Below are 21,746 nucleotides of genomic sequence, written 5' to 3'. Positions count from 1 at the left end.
TGCACTTTTAAGACCCCTAACATTTTGGGTAAGGTTATGGTCAACTCCAGAATTAATGCACTACAAGGCTGGCCTAGAGGAGATCATGGAGTTGGATCGGAATAGATGTATTTTGTGGTTTAGACATGTTTTCTTATGGCTTCGAAAGTTGGGCCTGTCCCAGTTTTGGGACGACCCAACCTCACTGTCTTCGGGCTCTAAGAAATTGTTAAAATCTATTTTCAGGGCCTATATCCAAAGTAGTGTGCTATATGGCTCACCCAACGGACCATTAACGACCAGATTTCTTTTGTTTAAGGAGGTGGCAAACTTCGAGCCTTCACTTGATGAAGTGCGTCCCCAACTTGCAAAAACTTTATACATTAAATTTAGATATGGTGTATTGAACATAAACACAATTACTTCACGCTGGGCCCTTAATTATGATGGAACTGATAACGATTTGTGTACTTTATGCCCAGATTAAGTCAAAGAAAATGATTTGCACATTTTATTCTTTTGTCCCGCATATGTTAAGCCTAGGAAAAAATGGATTATACCCATTCGCAAAAACTTAGCAACAAGATCCGGTAGAGAAGCAGAAAGAATACTAAAGACTGATACAGCTCAAGCAATTGTTTTTAGCATAAATACATTTTTACTAGCTGTAAGCTTCGTAAGGGCCAAAGCAGGACTGAAGTTATAGTGAACCTGATCAAGCAGTCTAGAGAAATTATTAATGAATTTAGTTTGTGCATGTCGAAGGAAATAAGGAAGTTTTTACTGCAATAATGTATTAATTAGAAGTTACTATTAAATTGTGTCTCTATTCTTTTTATATAGGGAAGAACAAACAAACGGACGATGTAATATGGTTTGCTAATTTGTGATAACGTCATTTTTAATTCTTCATGCCTTTTTAACATACTTAAAATCGTATTTATGTTCTTAATCATAGGGCGATAGGTTATTATAAGCTTCTTTCCTTTCCATTGTTTTTTATTCACAATTAGCTGTATGGCATTGATGCACTATTTGTATTAGGGGTTGTATTCTTTGCATCTTTTATGGTTTAAAGGAACCGAAATAAAGATTTTCTTAATCTGAATCTGAATACACAATTGAAAATGCACTTGAAATGGCTTATTTTTATCTGAAATTGCATACAGAAATTATAGTGGATTCAAGTCTTCTGGGGCTGGGAGCGATCCTTGCCCAACATAATGGGCAACCCAATGCTCAGAGAGTCTATCTCAGACTGAACGTGCTTATTCTCAAACGGAAAAAGAAAGCTTAGGGTGTGTATCGGGGTGTGAACATTTCCATGTATCTCTATATGGAAAGCATTTCACCCTTGTCACAGATCATCAAGCATTGCTCATCATTTTCAGAAATCCAGAAGCCAAGATTCCCCCTTGCATCGAGAGTTGGGGGTTGCATCTGCAGGATTATGATTATGCTATCAGCACAAACCAGGGAAAGATCAAAACCCAGCAGACTACTTTTCATGAGTGCCAATTTGCGCACTTTGGATATTGTGCATCAGAGCACAATATCCAAAGTGGCTGAGACCTACATCAGTTTAATAGTTAAGTCAAGTGTGCCTGCAGATCTTTCTATTGAGCAAATTCTAACAGCTACCAATACTGACAAAGACATGCTTGAGCTCAAGGGAATCATCAAAACACAATCAAGGAGGAAGCATACTCGACCTCTCACAGATGATGTTGAATACCAGAAATTAAAAAATGTTTGTGAAAAACCTTCTTTTACACATGATTGTGTCATACTATGAGGGGCAAGAAAAGTTATCATAGAAAGCCTGAAAGCCTGAGGCAGCAAGCAATTGAAATGGCACATGAAGGACATTGTGGCAACTAAAATTTCCACAGCACCACCAAAAGCCTGTCTCAACGCGGCTGGTAGACTCATTACAGGTTCTAGAAAATACGATCATATTTCCCCACACCTGTAAGCATTAAACTGGTTACCATACGAATCCAGAATTCAACTTAAACTGGCATGTATTACCCACAAAGCGGTCCACTACAAAACACCAATGTACTTAGCCCAGAAAATTGAGCTATCAGGGGGAAGCAGACCATCCAAGAGTGCCAGAGAACTATTGCTGAAACCACCCATCTTTCAAAAGAAGAAAACATATGACAAAGCATTCTCCGGAGCGGCACCCAGAATCTGGAATTCACTCCCTCCAATCATTAGAAAAATTCCTAACACGGCAACATTCAAGAGGGAGGTGAAGATCTTCCTAATGAGCAAGTTCCTTCCTTTGGCAAGACTGTTCATCATCTGCATCGTGGTTTAAAAGAGGGACAGCGTATAACCCTGTCAGACATGGTCACATCCTGCACAAAAAGACCCCAAAAAACACCAAAACTAACCAAAGACTGATGCCAACTAGGGCTGATGTGGGTACTACCCCTACAGATCAACAATGAATTGAAAAGATATAATCACCAGCTAGCTGCGAAGACTTTGACAGTACAGAATTACAATAAATGGATCTCTGCAATACTGATGTAAAACATTCAAAAGATACATAGTGGAACCATATGTATAATACTACTGTTATACCTCGTACACCAAACAGATCAAACACTTGTTATTGTCGAAACTGTTAAGGAAGGCATGTACCAAAATCATATATATTACTGCTGCTATACCCATTATATTCGAAACTGTTTACCTCATGTATCTGTGAAGCGCTCTGAGGCCGGTTGGGGGGGAATGTGGTTAGCGGGGCATGCCGCATTTTCCAAGGGTGGGATGGTTGGTGGGAGAGGTGTAGGGGGGGCAGTTCGGGGTAACAGTAGAAAAGAGCAAGTGCTATCAGGGAGGTGTTAAAATGTGTAGATATCTACTGAGTACAACTTTGAAGCTCATAAGGTTCTTTATTCTCTCCCTTTTTTTTCTCTTGACTGGATGAATATATCCAGTAGGTGTCAGATTGTATCTATCAATGTTAATGGTATGCTGAATAGACGTAAATACGGAGGATTAATTAGGTGGTTAGTTACTTTAAAACCTCAAATTCTTTTTATTCAAGAAACTCATTTCAAGACAAATACCCCAAAATGTTACATACCTTGAATGTTTTCTAGAGTTTTTTTGCTTCAGCAGGTGCTGCAGTGAGGGCTGTTGCAATATATTTTTCACGGGAAATTGATTGGGTATTTCTTCATGAACAACGGGACCCCCTGGGGAGGTGGATTTGGATTCAGGTTAAGGTAAATGAACAGGTTCTGAATCTTATAAATTATTATGGTCCAATAACAGATGACGCATTCGCTTTACAAACTCTTTATAAACTTTTGATTGGGGTCTCCGGGCAAATAGTGTTCGGGGGTGATTTTAATTATATTCAGGATCTGAAAATGGACACCTCAAATAGGATAACAAAACAATTGAAACCCAATATTAAGAAGGTCTTCGATGCATTGCTAGAAGAACTTCAGTTAATTGATGCATGGCGATTACTTAACCCGACAGTTTGTGAATATACTTGTTCTTGACGCCAACATCAGATGGCATCCCGAATCGACTTATTATTGATTTCACGCTCATTAACTCTTAGGGCTGCTAGCATTGGTGTAAATGCTTTTTCAGATCATTCTTATACTCAGGTTGGGCTAGAAATCAGTGTTTCTAAAAAGAGCAGGACCAAGTGGCAGATGGACCGCTTGCTCCTTCAAGAACCATTATGGATTGAACAGTTTAGGCGTTGGTTAATTGATTTTTCAATGTTGATGAAGGGTCAGCTGATATTTTTTCTGTTTGGGGCGGTTTTAAGGCTGCGGCCCGTGGACAGATGATAGCTGCTTCTGCTAGGAAAACTAGGATTCGGTTAGCCAAAATTGCACAGCTTCAGCTGTCATTAGATAATGCTTCTAAATTTGAGGATTCTTTATCACTGGATAGTTGGAACAGGCCAGGAAGACTTTTAGAGATTTTTTTGTTTTGGAAGAAATAAATAGCTCCCAGACCTATATGCAGAAGGTATACGAAGAAAGCCAAATGGTTGGAAAGATGCTAGCTTGGTCAACTAGGGCTCGTCAAGAATCTTCCTGTATTGTAGAAATAATTGATCTTGTAACCAACGCTATAGTTAATGAAAAAGCGGATATCACTCGAATCTTTGCTGATCATTTTCGACAAGTATACACTGTAAAATATTCCGTTAATTACCAACTATATCCCAGAGTGTACCCACGCAGCTTCAAAAGGAGATCACAGAGGCTGAGATATCGGCTGTAATTAAGACCTTGGCGGGAGCAAAAGCTTGTGGTGAGGATGGATTTCCCATCGATTTCTATAAAACCTTTGTAAACGAGCTAATTCCATTTTTGAAAAAATTATTTGATTATATTAAAATGGGTGGGACGGTACCTTCAGAATTTAAGAGGGCGACAGTAATTAGTTTCGTAAAAAAAGGTAAACCTTCTAATAATCTTAACTCATTTCGACCGATTAGTTTATTGAATGCTGATTATAAAATCTTGATGAAGGTTTGGGCCCAACGTTTTGTTTTTCCAGCAAAGGAAGTTATTCATCTTGATCAAACGGGGTTTATAGCGGGTCGTAGGATGACAACAAATACTCGTTTTTTGATTCAAGCTTTAGAATATTTCAACATTAATAAGATACCCGCTTGCATCATGATGGTAGATGCTGAGAAAGCTTTTGATTTAGTTCATTGGGATACCTTATTTTTTGCACTTTTTAGGTTTGGGATCCCTTCCTCAGTGATCACTATGCTTCAAAATATTTATCACGGGGCGCAGGCCCAGATAATAGTCAATGGGGCCCAGGGAGGGTTAATCGTTATAAATCGTGGGACTAGGCAAGGTTGTCCTTTATCACCCCTTTTATTCACTTTTTTTATCGAACAACTCGCAATTAGAATGCGTGCAAATAGGAATATTAAAGCCCCGATCGATGGAATGGCAAAATTAAAACTTTTCCCTGACGATGCCATTCTGTATTTGTCTCCAGAAAAGTCTAATCTGCAGACAACAATAGCAGAATTTAGGAAATTCTAATTAATAGGGGGCTATAAAATTAATCCAAGCAAAACTGAACTTTTAATTTTAAATACTGGGATTGAATTCCTGCCAAATGATTTGAAACAACAAGCATCAAGAACGGATCCCATACGGTATTTGGGGATTTACGTTACGGGCCAATATGGGCAGTTAGTTAAGTTGAATTATGATTCTACCAGTATAATGATTCAGAAGCTACTTGTTAAATGGACCAATCTTCCTTTAACTTTGATAGGGCGAGTGGCACTCATTAAGATGTCGATTCTACCTCTTTTGATATTTCTTTTTTCTAACATTCCGATTAAGGTGAATGTCAGTTTCTTTAAAGGGATCGATTCTATGATCAGGTCATTCATTTGGAATAAAAAGGCAGCAAGAGTTAAGATGCCGATTTTACAACTAGATACTCAGTTAGGTGGTTTAGCTTTCCCAAATATGCGTTTATATTATGAATCATCATTTTTCGATTACGTAGCATGCTTATTATCTAAACAGAAGCAGGTCGATAACTTTTTTATCAACAAAATGGTTCAAGAAGCCAGAACTCAAGTTCCCACTGTTTTAAAGACCTCGAAACTCCCAAAGAAAACAAGATACAAGACGTTAGTGGATTTTGCATATCGACTTCGTACTGTTTTTAAACAAAAGGATTTTTCAGGTTTTTTCTCCTTAAAATTAACTGAGTGTAGGGATTTAGGTTTACATATCCATCCCATTCAGTTGAAAACATGGAATGTATCCGGTTTGGGGATGGTTAACCAGTTTACTATACATGGTAGGATTATTACTTGGGAAGAAGTGCAGGCCAGAGGTTCTAGTAATAACAAACCCTCTTTTTTTGAATTCATTCAAATTATTCATTTGTTGAAAATATATAATCTTATATTCAATATCCCCCCCGGTCAAATTGCTAACGCATTGTTTATTTCAAAATTGACTGGAGTGGGCAACTGATATCGCTTATTAAATTCCCAAGATGAGTCCCCTCTGGTTTTAAACATTTTGGAGAAAGTTACAACTCAAACTCAATGTGTTTTCTCTTATCAAGATTGGCAAAAGATATCAATTACAGGAAATAAGATACTGAGAACTGCAAACTACAAAAGAATGGCATTTCTCGCTCATTGGATGGTATATTATACCCCAGAAGTGTTGAATAAAATGTATCCAGAGGTGAAAAATAGCTGTTTTCGATGCGGTACCTTATCAGAAGGGGGATGGTGGCATATTTTTTTTTGTTCTCCTAAGTTGATAACATTTTGGGAGAGAATATTCGAATACTTTAGTAGGGCGATTAAAAAAACGTATAAACCTATAGTAGAAGCTGCTCTGTTTGGGATACCTAGTAGGGAAGCTATTATTACGAAAACTGAGAGTCATTTCCTTACGATTTCAATGTTGGTAGCTCGTTCATTAATTTTACTGAACTGGAGATCACTCGAAAAATCTTTGTTCGAAAAATGGCTTATGAAAATGAAACGTACCAAGCTTTTTGAAGAAGCTTATGCTAAACGAGTGGGGGCAATTACGAAATTTGCTCGGATTCGGAAATATTTTATAGACTGCTAAATAGATGATGAATTTTGTTGTATATGTTTTTTCTAATTAACAAACCAAAATTTGTATTTTTAATTAATTTTGTTGTATTTTGTAAATATTTTCTGAATCCCTATAGCTCTGTTCAATAAAAATAAAATAAAAAATTAAAATAAAAAAGATACCCATTAGGTCACGTTCGCGCTATATAAAATTCTTAAAAAATAAAAATAAAAATAAATAAATAAAAGAGTCATCAGAGATTGAGTGTGGTTTCTGCATCAAGTTGAAGGGGATCTTGAAGCTTATCAACTGCCTGCCTCCCACAATAACTCAGCACCCATTGAACATGTCTGATCTATCTAAGCAAGCTTAGGGGAGGATTGCTGTTGATTTCTTTAGCCCTCTCAATAACACACATTTTCGCATGGTAGTTGTCGATGAGTACTCACATTTTCCTCTAGTGAAAGACTTATCATTAACCACACACGAGAAAGTCATCGAAAGGCTGGATGATATTTTCACAACATGGAGTGTTCCCTCCATTCTCAAATCTGACAATGATCCACCCTTCAACAGCAGAGAGTTCAAAGACTTTCTTAATCATTTGAAAATCAAACCTCAGAAAAGTACACTTTTTTGGCCACAGGCAAATGGCATTGTTGAACGATTTATGAGCACGTTCAAAAGGGTGGTTCACCCTGCTGTCGTGCTAGTCATCGACCTCAAGTCTGCTTTACACCCAGCCCTATATGCCTACTGTTCCACTCCCCATTCCACGACAGGAAAATGCCCTGCCACCTTGCTGTTTGGGAGAGCACTTGGAATGTAGATACCTCATTGGACCATCAGTCGGTCAATAAACCCTGATGAGATTTGTGTCACTAACACCTCTCATAAGTGAAAAATTAAAGCCCACGCCGACAAGCGCCACCACACTCGAGACACCGTTTTTGAGAAAGGAAAGTGAGTTCTTGTTACGCAAAAGAGGAAATGCAAGACCGACACTCCATTTGATGCAATACCGCTGAGAGTTGTGGCAAGCAAAGAATATATGGTAACTGCCCAGCAACCTGGAAAATCCATAACCAGGAACTCGTCACACTTAAACGCTTTGCCACGATGTTTGTCAGCTCCAGACCTCGTGAGTGCGGCAAGCCTACCTGAGTGCCCAAGTTTAGCATCTAACTCTTCTCCAGAGATGGCAGATGAAGGCGCCCCTCCTCTATCTCGTACAACTGAATCTGGAAAGAAGACTCATTGTGCAGTTGTATTGTGTATATGTACATATAGTTGTTTGTACAAAGAGGGAGCTGTTGTGTTCTGTATTTATGTGCATGAAGACTCTAGTGGACCTCGACAGACTCCTTACAAGTATTACGTAATCTTATTGGTACGGTTGATAAAGTTTGTGACGCTGTGTGTTCAGTTAAAGGTTGCACTCTGCAGATTAAAGACATGCACTACCGAGCTCCATGTGTGTGGTGGTCTTTTGCATTCTACCGGGCTGGGGAGGACGCAACAAACACCATCATCCAGGTGGCCATGCCATCAGGGGTGCCACTCAACAAGCAGACCTCAACCTACAGTCTGTTATACACCTCATTAGAATGCATAACCGGAGACATATTCTAAAAATGCTGACTCATGGTCCAAGGGTGGATTCTGCAGAAGTAGTCTCATTCAAGCACATACAAAATGAATTAACAGTAACACCCACTAGCATCACATTTAGATTTTCTAGTGATTAAGAATATTGATTTTAGACTTAGTTCATGAAGGCCAAAACAGTTGTTGCCACAAGCAAAGCACAACAAGCGAGAGATCATGATCTCAATACTTAAATATGTTAGTAGAGGAGAACCTAAGACAATGGCATCTATGCCAGTGCACAAAATGGAAACTGAACAGGTCACTCTGCAAATGTAACTGCCTGGAGAGGTTTAAAAACTGGTTACACTTGATTTCTTTGGACCAATGACACAAGGAAAACACCTTCTTGAATTCCCAGTTTCACAGAGTACCTCCTGAACAAGTGCGCAGAGTGTTTTCCCACCCAGAGGACATCTTCTACAGCTGAGGCATTACAATCACTGGCAAAATATAAATAGGACAGTATCTACCATTCATGAATGTGAAACAATTGGGAGAGAACATTAACTCTTCAAATTTCAGAGAGTGAATTAACTATCAGCAGAGGAATATTATGCCAAGGATCACTCAAAGCTAACAGTATGGTAGAGACATTCCTGACCCCTATAAAGGAAACCATGCAGCATTTGCAATACAGAGGTCCCCTTTAACCCCTTCTGTGCCACGCCCTTTCCCCCTCCTGTGCCGGGCGTTGCATTAGCGGGCGGGGTTCATGACGAGATAGTCTCATCATGGGCACAGCGCAACCGTGCTCCATGACGAGACTATCTCGTCATGGGCACAGAAGAGGTTAAAAACATTGTGGACACTATGCTATTGCACTACTCACAGTAAAACATTTAAGTGCCCAGCTGAGCTGATGTTCAGCATGGAAGTTCGAACTAGTGGTCAGCATCCCGGACCAGCAATAAACTCATTAGTTGTGACTGGAAATTCCAGCAGCCAATCAAACGAACCACTGGCAGATGGAGAAGTACCAATAAATCTGACATCTGAACACAGGAATAGATGCATGAGTGCTAGTAAAGAAATAAACGGATACCGCATTTGAAGTGGTACCTTGGCAAGCATAGTTATTCAAAGGGAGCATGCTTACAACCCCTCTTCCAGGTAGCACCAACATAAGGATTGCACTTCACTTCAAGATGAATGAAGGACCTATCTAGAAAGAAAGTGTAAACGCTGTTTTAAAATTAACAAGATAAAACATTGATTTTAATTAAACATGCAGACTTAATCCAACCCTGACCTCGCCTCTTTCCGCAAACAACTAAAAACACACCTGTTCAATTCTCCTCAATAAACTCAGTTCTCCTTCCCTACCGGTCTGCAACCTCACCCACCCTACCAACTGGTTCCTCTAGCGCTTGGACGCCTCAGGGTAGCAATTTGCGCTGTTATAAATTCAATTTCATTCATTCATTTATTCAATGTGCACCTTTTATGACAAATAATGCACTCAGAATGCTGAAAACTATAAGCCATCCTATTTACTCATGCTAGGCCTCAAAGTTATTAAAGTAGTACTGCTTGAAATCTGCCTGAAAACAAGCATCAATTGAAAATGCTAAACACTCATGAAAAGTTTCATTCATGACCTGTCCATGATCACGTTTTGTAATAACTAATAAGTTGTTTATATAGTTTCAAGAATTTATTCTGAATTTTTCTACTTATAGAAAGATCACTGTTTTAAACATGATTATTTTTCGTCATTTAATTGGATAGTGAAGTTCATTCATTGAAACACCGAGTTTAAAATGCGAACTTGACGTTCTAACCTACTTGCTATTCCTCCTCGATGGTGATATTGCAAAATGTTTTCTTTTTCATTAATATAGATGTTTCAACTTCACAGGGACTATTTCTAAATATTAGATAAGAAGGTTGAAAATGTAGAGTGTATATGGGCAGCATCTCCAGCTCCCCCCTAGAAAAGTGTTGCGCACTACTGAAGAATCACAATTATCCTGAAACACGTGTCTAGAGATACACAGCACTGGCTGCACCAACAAGGGTGACAAACTAAAGCCTGACACCGAAGAAAGTGTTATCATGCACTGCATTTATTATAATGCATCGGGGCAAACAAAGTGCTAGAGTGTGAGGCAGTGTGCGCCCAACCCCCTCCTATTTGAAAAGGCTCCCTTGAGCTAATGAACTGACGAGCTCTGGTTGATGCACCTGCACCCAGCGAGTGGTACTGAGACCTGAGAAGACTTTGGGCAGCATTTCCAGCTCCCCCCAAAAAAGTGTTGCTCTCTACTGGAGAAGTAAAATTATCCTGAAACACGTGTCTAGAGATACACAGCACTGTCTGCACCAACAAGGGTAAAAAACTAAAGACTGACACCGAAGAAAGTGTTATCATGCACAGCATTTATTATGATGCATCGGGTCAAACAGAGTGCTGGAGTATGAGGCAGTGTGCGCCCACACACCTCCTATTTGAAAAGGCTCCCTTGAGCTAACGAGCTGACGAGCTCTGGTTGATGCACCTACGCCCAGCGAGCGGTACTGAGACCTGAGAAGACTTTGGGGAGCATCTCCAGCTCCCCCCCAAAAAGTGTTGCTCTAAATTGAAGAAGGACAATTATCCTGAAACTCATGTCTAGAGATACACAGCACTGGCTGCACCAACAAGGGTGAAAAACTAAAGCCTGACACAGCAGAAAGTGTTTTCATGCACTGCATTTATTATGATGCATCAGGCAAACAGAGTGCTGGAGTGTGAGACAGTGTGTGCCTACCCCCCTCCTATTTTAAAAGGCTCCCTTGAGCTAACGAGCTGACGAGCTCTGGTTGATGCACCTGCACCCAGCGAGTTGTACTGAGACCTGAGAAGACTTTGCGCAGCATCTCCAGCTCCCCCCAAAAAAGTGTTGCTCTCTACTGAAGAAGGACAATTATCCTGAAACACATGACTAGAGATACACAGCACTGGCTGCACCAACAAGGGAGAAAAACTAAAGCCTGACACCGTAGAAAGTGTTATCATGCACTGCATTTATTATGATGCATCGGGAAAACAGAGTGCTGGAGTGTGAGGCAGTGTGCGCCCTCACCCCTCCTATTTGAAAAGGCTCGCTTGAGCTAATGAGCTGACGAGCTCTGGTTGATGCACCTGAGCCCAGCGAGTGGTGCTGAGACCTGAGAAGACTTTGCGTAGCATCTCCAGCTCCCACCAAAAAAGTGTTGCTCTCTACTGAAGAAGGACACTTATCCTGAAACACGTGTCTAGAGATACACATCATTGGCTGCACCAACCAGGGTGAAAAACTAAAGCCTGACACAGAAGAAAGTGTTATCATCCACTGCATTTATTATGATGCTTTGGGGCAAACATAGTGCTGGAGTGTGAGGCAGTGTGCGCCCACCCCCTTCCTATTTGAAAAGGCTCCCTTGAGCTAACGAGCTGACGAGCTCTGGTCGATGCACCTGCGCCCAGCGAGTGGTACTGAGACCTGAGAAGACTTTGGGCAGAATCTCCAGCTCCCCCCAAAAAAGTGTTGCTCTCTATGAAGAAGGACAATTATCCTGAAACTCATGTCTAGAGATACACAGCACTGGCTGCACCAACAAGGGTGAAAAACGAAAGCATGACACCGTAGAAAGTGTTATCATGCTCTGCATTTATTATGATGCATCGGGGCAAACAGAGTGCTGGAGTGTGAGGCAGTGTGCGCCCACCCCCCTCCTATTTGAAAAGGCTCCCTTGACCTAACGAGCTGACGAGCTCTGGTTGATGCACCTGCGCCCAGCGAGTGGTACTGAGACCTGAGAAGACTTTGGGCAGCATCTCCAGCTCCCCTCAAAAAAGTGTTGCTCTCTACTGAAGAAGGACAATTATCCTGAAACATGTGTCTAGAGATACACAGCACTGGCTGCACCAACAAGGGTGAAAAACTAAAGCCTGATACCGAAGGAAATTTTTTCACGCACTGCATTTATTATGATGCATCGGGGCAAACAGAGTGCTGGAGTGTGAGGCAGTGTACGCCCACCCCCCTCCTATTTGAAAAGGCTCCCTTGAGCTAATGAGCTGACGAGCTCTGGTTGATGCACCTGCGCCCAGCGACTGGTACTGAGACCTGAGAAGACTTTGGGCAGCATCTCCAGCTCCCCCCAAAAAAGTGTTGCTCTCTACTGAAGAAGGACAATTATCCTGAAACCCGTGTCTAGAGATACACAGCACGGGCAGCACTAACAAGGGTGAAAAACTAAAGCCTGCCACCGAAGAAAGTGTTATCATGCACTGCATTTATTATGATGCATCGGGGCAAACAGAGTGCTGGAGCATGAGGCAGTGTACGCCCACCCCCCTTCTATTTGAAAAGGCTCCCTTGAGCTAACGAGCTGATGAGCTCTGGTTGATGCACCTGCGCCCAGCGAGTGGTACTGAGACCTGAGAAGACTTTGCGCAGCATCTCCAGCTTCCCCCAAAAAAGTGTTGCTCTCTACTGAAGGAGGACAATTATCCTGAAACACGTGTCTAGAGATACACAGCACTGGCTGCACCAACAAGGGCGATAAACTAAAGCCTGACACAGAAGAAAGTGTTATCATGCACTGCTTTTATTAAGATGCATCGGGTCAAACAGAGTGCTGGAGTGTGAGGCAGTGTGCGCCCACCCCCCTCCTATGTGGGTAAATAAGCCTGAGCAAGGCAAACCCCACGTGTGTCTGTAGTTGTTATAAAATTGTTGCAAACATAAAATTGCTGTTTGAGGACTTACTGTATTTGTGTGAGAAGATGAGGAGTTATCCTGTTCCCAGGAGAGCAACATATGCTGATTTGCTGATGAGAGACTAGAAGAGCAACATGTTCCCAAAGCTTGGTGAAATGTATAATCTATAATAGTTTGTGTTCCTTGAGTAGGTTAACACACTCTTTTTGCTGACTTTCCCTACCCATTTACCCAGACCTCATGCTATTTTGCTCAGAAACTCTATTGAGTTCCTTGAACCTCTCTTTTTTGGAGGTTCTTAGCTTTGATATTTTTGATCTATTTGAGTTGATTTAAATGCTGAAACTTTCTTTATGTTTTTTTCTCACTCTCTCAAACTGAAAATCTTTATGGGTTCTGACTGAATGCTTTCTCCCCATTCTTAGGATAGGGATTTTTTCCTTTACGGAACGCACTTTAATGCATTTATTGTATGATTTGATCAATCAATATTGTTTTTATATTTCTATCGTACATTGACTATTGAGATTAATCTGAATTTAACTTGTGATTTGCAATAAAGATGATCTACTAAAAAAATTGATTAATAAAACCTTTTTAAACTCTCCCCAGCTCTCTTTACTGTAGACCTGACAAGTGATTGTCAAGAAAATGCATATGATGAATTGCTTTGTTTTTCTCTAAAACAACGGCAAAGATCTAATCAATTCAGAAGCAGAAATACCCAGAGCGGTAATTAGCCGGTTTGATGGTAAGTTGTGATATTTTACATTTGTGAACTGCTTCCCACTCCAACAAACTTGATAGCAGAGTTCTGGTTCACATTATGAGAAGAAGAACTATAAATAATTACCCAGACTTAGAGTAATCCTGAATGCCATAGCCCAAAGTCCAGAATCTGAAGACTGACAAGGTGCAGTTTCGAAGGCAGTTGTTGTACTGGAGGTGTGAGTTTTAGGAGGGTTATGTGTTGCAGTTGTAATTGTTGGTGTTGGTTTTGTTGCGTAGTGCAGTTGGATGAATTTTTGATGTTTATGTGCTTATTGTGAAGAACTTGAAGAGATTAGTGGGCTTGACGTAGCCTAAGATCTTGGGATATATATATTGACATTGATACTGATATTTAGATGCGTGTGGAACACACTTTATAGTTTATCTGTATGCTAGAGACTTGTGGTGTAGGTTGTGAGGTTCTTTCAACTATACAATTGAGATAGGGATTATAACAAACTGTTGTGAATGTACTAATATTGATTGATGTAGCAGAGCCTATTTGCGCAAAAGGTGAAGCTACATTAATAAAGGTGATTACTCGCTGGTTGAAATTTCATTTCCATGTGTGAAATTCTTTTTTTATTGTGAAAAGTCAGAGGACGTAGAAACTAAGGGTGGGCATCGTGCTCCGCTTCGCCTACGGAGTCCACGCCGCTGCGAAGCGGAGCTGCCCAACACCCGCCGCCCGCCCGCCTTCATTTTAAAATACTTTAAAGAATATAAAAAGTAAATAAAAGACCTTACCTGCAGTGCGGCATCCCACGGCTACCTCTTCCTGCTTGCCGGTAACTTCTTCACACAAATGCGCATGCCGCACTGCAGGTAAGGTCATTTTATTTACTTTTTACATTCTTTAAGATATTTTAAAATGAGGGCGGGCGGGTGGCGGGCCGCGCGTAGATTTTGCCACACTATGCCCTGCTCCACGTAGCCCCACTACGCCCAGGGTTAGTAGAAACCTTAATATTCTGATTGTTGAATTACTTTTGTTTCTTCAGTGGAGCAGAGAAAGAATGTTAATTTGTGTTCACTTAAAGTTGTAGAAATGTGTGAATGAGAGAAAATTGTAAAGGAGGGTGAGTCACTGCAAGGAGTGAGATCATACGTCATAGTGTGCCACGCTGTGAATGGTTGGTTGGTGTATTGTTGCGCTGTGATTGGTTGATGATGACACAGAGTGCCTCACTGATATAGGTCAATTGTTCTGTAAATGCCACATTGAGATTGTTTAGAGAGTCTTCAAGCATTAAAGCTTTTTCGGGATTGGAGAAAAATAATTCTGACATTTATGGAATAGAATAAAAACATTGCAAAGTCGAATTACGTTGTTTGCAAAATTTGAATAGTGCAAAATCATGAAATGTTTTGAGGTTTTTAAGAGTATTGTGCGAGGAGATGTGACAATTGTGGTATGGCAAGGTGAAGAGATGCCTTCTGAAGGTACAGCAGCACATTATATGACAACGAATGTGGGGTTACATACATGCTTGTGGTTTTGTCAATGGTGCAAAATCATTGGAAAGGAAGGTCCTTTGAGCTTCCCAAGATATGGTAAATTTAAACTAAGAGTAATTGAAAGGTTGAGAGAAAAGTTATGTGAGATGAAGCCATGACCTAGACCCACACAATACGGAGAATTAGCCATTTGAGAGACAACAGCACATGCTAACGAGAAAGAGAAATACTAGAATAAAACTAGAAGAGCAGTACATAATTATGCATATGCTCAATGGGATAAACAACAACAAAGATGGAGAAAAGCTGTAGTCAAAGGGACTAGGCTGTATCAAGCCATTACTCCTGACAAGCCTGAGAAGCTGAAAAAAAATAAAAAAAACAGGGAAAAGATGATGAGGAAGACAAAAAGAATTCAGATTCTGAAATTGATTCAGGTGATGAAATTATGGATGTATTCCTAGCTGCAAGTCTACCACCTCATGTGGCCCTTGTAACCAATGCTGAGAGTACTCCTACATTTAATGTAACAATGGCTACAGCCCCTGTTGACCTGAATACAATTCAGATTGAAAGACAATTGAAGATGACACAGCCTGTTGTACAACCTGTTATATCAAATATTGTGCCTGCACAAATTGAGAATTAGCCTACAGTGATGCCTCTGGATGTTACTGCTCCAGTTGTAATTGTACCTGCACCTGTTACTAAGGTTGTGACAGCATAGTCAATAGAGATTCTTACAATGACTGCTTCAATTAACGTTGTACCAAATGCACCCTTCAAAAGATATTTATGTGTGAAGATTAAAAGAACTTCACACGAGCCGAAGGAATCAGTGTATGTGTACTATGAGCGGTTGCGTCAGGTCTTTCAACAGTACATTGGAAGGAAATATCCCGAATCAAGAGATATTGGATATTTTGTGTCTCAGTTTGTTATCAGATTAAGATCAATATTCCATATATAACAGAGTGTTATTTGCTGGCAGACAAAATCTTTGGATGAGTTTGTGAGGTATGCAAAGTATAGCAGTGATGAACAATAAACGAAGCAGAAGAAGCCCTAAAGAGAAATTTATATGGGTCCGTACAACGTTTGCTCTAAAAGGTTTTCAGAACCAGTCATTTGCAGGAAATCAAGGTAGAATGAAAGGCGTTGTAATGCAGACTCAAAATGTTCAAGGAGGATTTGGTGTTTCACAGGTTAGAGGTAGAGGTGTTCCAATTGATCAGAATTCTGGTGTAGATTTTGAACACTGAAGAAAATGACCCCTTAGCATTCTGTCATAAAATCAGGCATTGGAAGAGGGAATGTGGACTTAATACAGATAGATTAAATGGAAATGCCCAGATGCAAGGAAGAAATCAGATGCAGATGCAGAATGTACTGGTTCAGCAGATGCAAGTGCCAATGCAGGATTAAGTCCCGATGATGCAGAATCCGCAAGCCCAGATGGTCCCACAAAACATTGGGAATCCTAGATTTAACATTAATCAGATACCCATAGCAAATTTAAATCCATGTCAGAATCAGAACCCGTTTCAACAATTCCCAATGTTAGGCAATGACAGTTTTGGCTTCAGCAAATCTCAATGACAGTGCCTGAGATGGGGGGAGTATTGCGTGCTTGGCACAGTTTGAGAGGTAGACCAAAATGGACCATTTGTAAAAGGAGAAGTAAATTGTCACCAAATGTCATTTTTGATTGACACCTGTGCTACCAGATTCACTGTTAGAACAATTGAAGTCCCAGATCTACCCATCTCAGGAAAGAAGATCCAAGTTGTCTGAGTTTCAAATAAACAGATTACCAGTTTCAGAAATGGACCCTGTAAAAATTGGTTCAACTGCAGAAAACCATATGTTTGTTGTCTGTGATTCTAGTCCTGTAAATTTGTTAAGGAAAGATTTATTGTGCAAGTTAAATTGCACAATTAACTGTACACCAGATGGTATTGATTTTCAAACACATGATGAGGACATAGAGTTTAAAATGGAACAGCAGTAGACAGCTGAAGGATTGTGTCCAGTGAGAACAATTGAACAATTACCTTTACATTTAAAAGAGACAGTAAATCCAGAAGTGTGGGATTTACAGGGAAAGGATATAGGACTTATCAAAGGTGTAGATCCTGTCTGAGTTACAGTGAAACCTATTGTTGTGTATCCTAGAACACCACCATACAATTTGAGTCCAGAAACAATTGAAGAAATAACATCAGTAATTGAAGACATGCTGTTGAAAGGAATTTTAAGAGAAATTGTTGGGAGCCCTTGCAACTCTCTGATCATGAGTTTATTACTGAAGCCGAATGGTTAATATCGAAATGTGCAGGACCTCTGAAAGATTAATAGTATGGTCATACCATGTCGTCCTGTGGTATTGAATCCAGCCACCATACGTTTCTAAATTCCATGCCCCGCAGAATGGTTCAGTGTCGAGGACTTGTGTCAGGCTTTCTTCTCTGTTCCATTGCATAGGTACAGTCAGTTCTTGTTCTCATTCGTGTTCAGAGCGAGAGCTTTGGCATGGTGCCAAGTTCCACAGGGGTATACAGAGAGCTTGTGAATTTTCAACCAGATCTTGAAAAAGAATCTGGAGTCCCTGCAGTTGCCCTGCAGTTCAGTTCTCGTGCAATTTGTTGATGACCTGCTTGTGGCATCAGATAGACAAGAAGCTTGTAAATAGAATACAATTGCACTTTTAAATCACCTAGCTGAGAATGAACACAAAGTGTCTCCAAGTAAACTACAATACAGCCAGAAACAGGGCCAACATTTGGGACATATCATTGAAAAAGGAGCAAGGAAAGTGTCACCCAAGAGAGTATAGACCATCTTACAGATTAGCCACCAAGAACACAATGAGAAGTCAAAACGTTTTAGAAATGGTTGGTTACTGGAGATAGTGGATACCGAACTAGTGGCTAAGCTATTACTGAGGCTGAATCACAAAAATATGCCAGATACGCTTCCATGGAACAACAAATGCTTAAAAGCTTTCCTATAGCTGAGAGAAAGTCTCTGTTGTGCCCTGGCACTAGAAATGGCTGATTATAGTAAGATGTTTACATTATTTTGCAGTGAGAGGGAAGGCTGCACTCTCTCAGTGCTTACTCAAATGTGAGAAGACTTGTGTGTAACTACCCTTGATCCTGTAGCTGCAGGGCTGCCTGGTTGTCTTAAGTCAATGGCAGCTGTTGATGAAGTATCAAGAGGAGTGAGAACATAGCGACGGAATACCCTTTAATTGTTATGGTCCCTCACACTGTGTAAATTTTGCTCACCAAAACAAAAACCCAGTACATGACCAATAGTAGGCTGACTAAATATGAACTGCAGATTTTAGCAGTTGTCAATATAATTTTAAAGCACTGCCAGATTCGAAATCCCTCCACACTACTGCTTGTAAATGAAGATTCCAAGTGGAGATGCAATTTAGCATGATTCTCTAGATGTCATGGACTTATGCACCAAGGCCCGACATGAAAAATGAACCTTTGATTGAGCCTGATTATGTAATGTATGTTAATGACTCATGTCTGAGAAACAATGAAGGTATCCTGAGAGCAGCTTATGCTGTCTATACAATTCAAGATATTATAGACGATTCATGGCTTTGAGGTGTGACTTCAGAACAAGTTTCAAACCTAATTGCTCTTATAAGACCTCGTACTTTAAACGCCCGTATGAGATTGGCTATATTTACAGATAGTCAGTATGACTTTTGTGTTGTCCATGAGTTTGGACAGTTATGGTCACAAAGAGGTTTCATGACCTCATATGGAAACTCCATTTTACCTGGGGAACATTTAAGAAAGTTGCTAGAGGCACTGCAGCAACGAGTAGAAATTGCAGTTGTTAAATGTGCAGCTCACAGGGGTGACAATGGATATGTCATTGTTGGAAAGAGATTTGCTGGCAAAGTTGCACGCGTTGTGCACTTGTGGCTTGCACATTTAATAGGGCTTACTCCAATACATCTGAAGAGGACACTGTTTTCTCAATGTTGTGGTCAGTGGCTGCTACATGGGAAGAGCTTAAAAGAATACAGGAAAATTTTACAGCAGCAGAACAACAAGGCTGGATCAGTGTGGGATGTGAAAAAATGCAAATGACATTTGGATGTCAGTAGATCGGAGACCAGTTTTGCCAGACAGTTTGTTTTTCCAATGACACAATACTTCCATGATTCAACATATTTGGGAAGGTATGCAATTGTGAGAATATTCAGACAGAATTGGTTTGATCCCAGATGTAGTATACTTGCAGCAGAATTATGCCATCGGCGTGTGACATGTCAACAGATGCACAAAGGGATACAAGGTGGATCCTTTACCAGAATGCAAATGGACTTTATCGAGATGCCTGTTTGTAATGGGTTGAGATACATCCTGGTTATAGTGTGCATTTTCTCTTGATGGGTGAAAGCCTACTCAGTACGGAGGAATGACAGTCTCATTGCAGCTAAACTGTTGTTGAGGGAGTTAATCCTGAGGTACGGACTACCGGTTTATCTGGAGTCAGATTGTGGTCAACATTTTAATAATGAGGTCATGAGAATGATTTGTGCTGCATTACAGGCTGAGCAAATATTACAATCTAGTTATTGACCTGAAGCATCTGGATTAGTTGAGCAGCTCAACTGAACTATTAAGTCCCGATTGACAAAGGTTTGTGCTTCTACATCAATGAAATGGCCAGATGCATTGTCTTTGGTGTTGAGTCTCTGAAACATTCCTCACAAAAAGACTGGGTTATCCCTTTATGAGATCTTGATGGGGCATGCAATGAGGCTGCCTGCTGTTTGTGCGAATGGACTTTCAAATATCACATATGATATGACACTTGACTACGGAAAAGGATTGGCTTATGTGGTGCATTCTGTATCTCATCTGTTTCAAGCCATCCCTTTAAATCTGTATCGAGAATAGTTCCACAACCTAATTCTTGATGATTTTGGTCCTGTTCAAGAAGCATTTTCAGGAGTCTTGCCTGGAGCCAAGGTGGAAAGGCCCCACCAGGTGATCCTCATAACGAATACTGCTGTTAAGTGTGCCGAAATACCAAGCTGGGTGCATGTGCCGCATATCCAGAGAGTATGAATTCCATTTGAAGAAATAATTATCTATGAGGCGGAACCATCACAAGGTGGACAATTGCGGAAAGCAATATAGCAAGAGATTTAAGAGCAAGAAGGAGATGGGGTGAAGAACAACAATCGGTCGCACCCGTCCAGTGATTTCGTAAAGTGTCTTTGAGGTCTCTGAAGACAAAGAAGAGACAAGATCTCAGCCTGAGAGAACAGTTGAAAAAAACCCAATACAAACAAATGATCTGTGTGTAGGAACAAGTGCTGGAACGAGAAGAGTCACCTGCACTTCTGAATGGCTTCAGGATTATGGTCAAAGGAAATGAAGATCAAGTATGTCAGTTGATTGAAAACTGCCAACAAATGCAGAAGAAACAGAGTCAAGCGGTATAAGTGACACAAAAATAGATCAGCAAAAACCAAGAAGGTCAAAAAGAGCAAGAGTACCTTGTTGGAGGTATTCTCTTCCTGAATGGGCATACTACACTTATCAAGTATTAAATGAACCAGTGGAAAACCTGCTTCATGTGATATCAGAACTGTTTCAACCCCGGTTAAATCAATTTGAGAACATTTTTGGGAAAGAGGTGTTAAAAAAATATTTTGTAAACTGAGAAAGTGCAAAAGGCTGAAATATTGTATTTTTATTTTAAAGGAGATTCCCTAGGCTACAGAAGAAGAATAGGGATAACATACAAGATGGAGTAGGGTTAGGGATGACTATACAAAGATTATTGTAAATAAAAGCTGAACCAAACTAATTGCTTAAAGAAAAAGAGACTTTTTAAAGAAAATGTAAAAAGCTGACTCTATATGCAATATATCAATAATCATATATACCGTGTAAAGAGTCCAGGGGTGCTCTATTAGGTGTAGTGTGGTTGAGCAGACTCAGGCTTAACCAAGAGGAGTACAAGACATCTGAAAATACACACAATAATCAATAAATGACACACAGGACACAAGAAGGAGATCATCACCACTTTATAAAAATATTAAGTATCTTTATATATGTTTAGGCATCAGAAAACAATTGTTCAGCTAAGTAGGTTTTTAAATATGAATTCTTAGCAGTTCAAAAAGTGGACACAGTGCGCTTTTTTAGGTCTGCAATGTTATGCTATGGAAGGAAGAACAAGTTCTGCACACAGGTATAATACAGTGACTTACAGGAACAATCTCCAGTAGTTAAGGTGAGTGGCGGGCAAGGTCCAAGGCAGCACCAACAGTACACCACCAGTGGCAAAAGGGAGGTCGGGTGCAGGGTGCAAAAGAGCATCGGGAGCCCAATGTAATTCTATGGAGATCGGTCTGAGGAAATATGAATTTTATGATCAGTTATGTCCCCTATCTTAGACCCCAACGGCTCCATGTATATGTTACAAGTACATGTATGTTCCCTCCAGTTCCAGTTATGAAGACGCAAACACATGTGCGTCCACCGTTAACATGTCCTCTTTCAGATCCGTCATGAATGGGTCAGATATTCCGTTCCTAAGTATG

This window comes from Triturus cristatus, chromosome 8 (assembly GCF_964204655.1).
Source record: "Triturus cristatus chromosome 8, aTriCri1.1, whole genome shotgun sequence".
Lineage (NCBI taxonomy): Eukaryota > Metazoa > Chordata > Amphibia > Caudata > Salamandridae > Triturus > Triturus cristatus.
Note: the sequence above shows the minus strand (reverse complement) of the source record.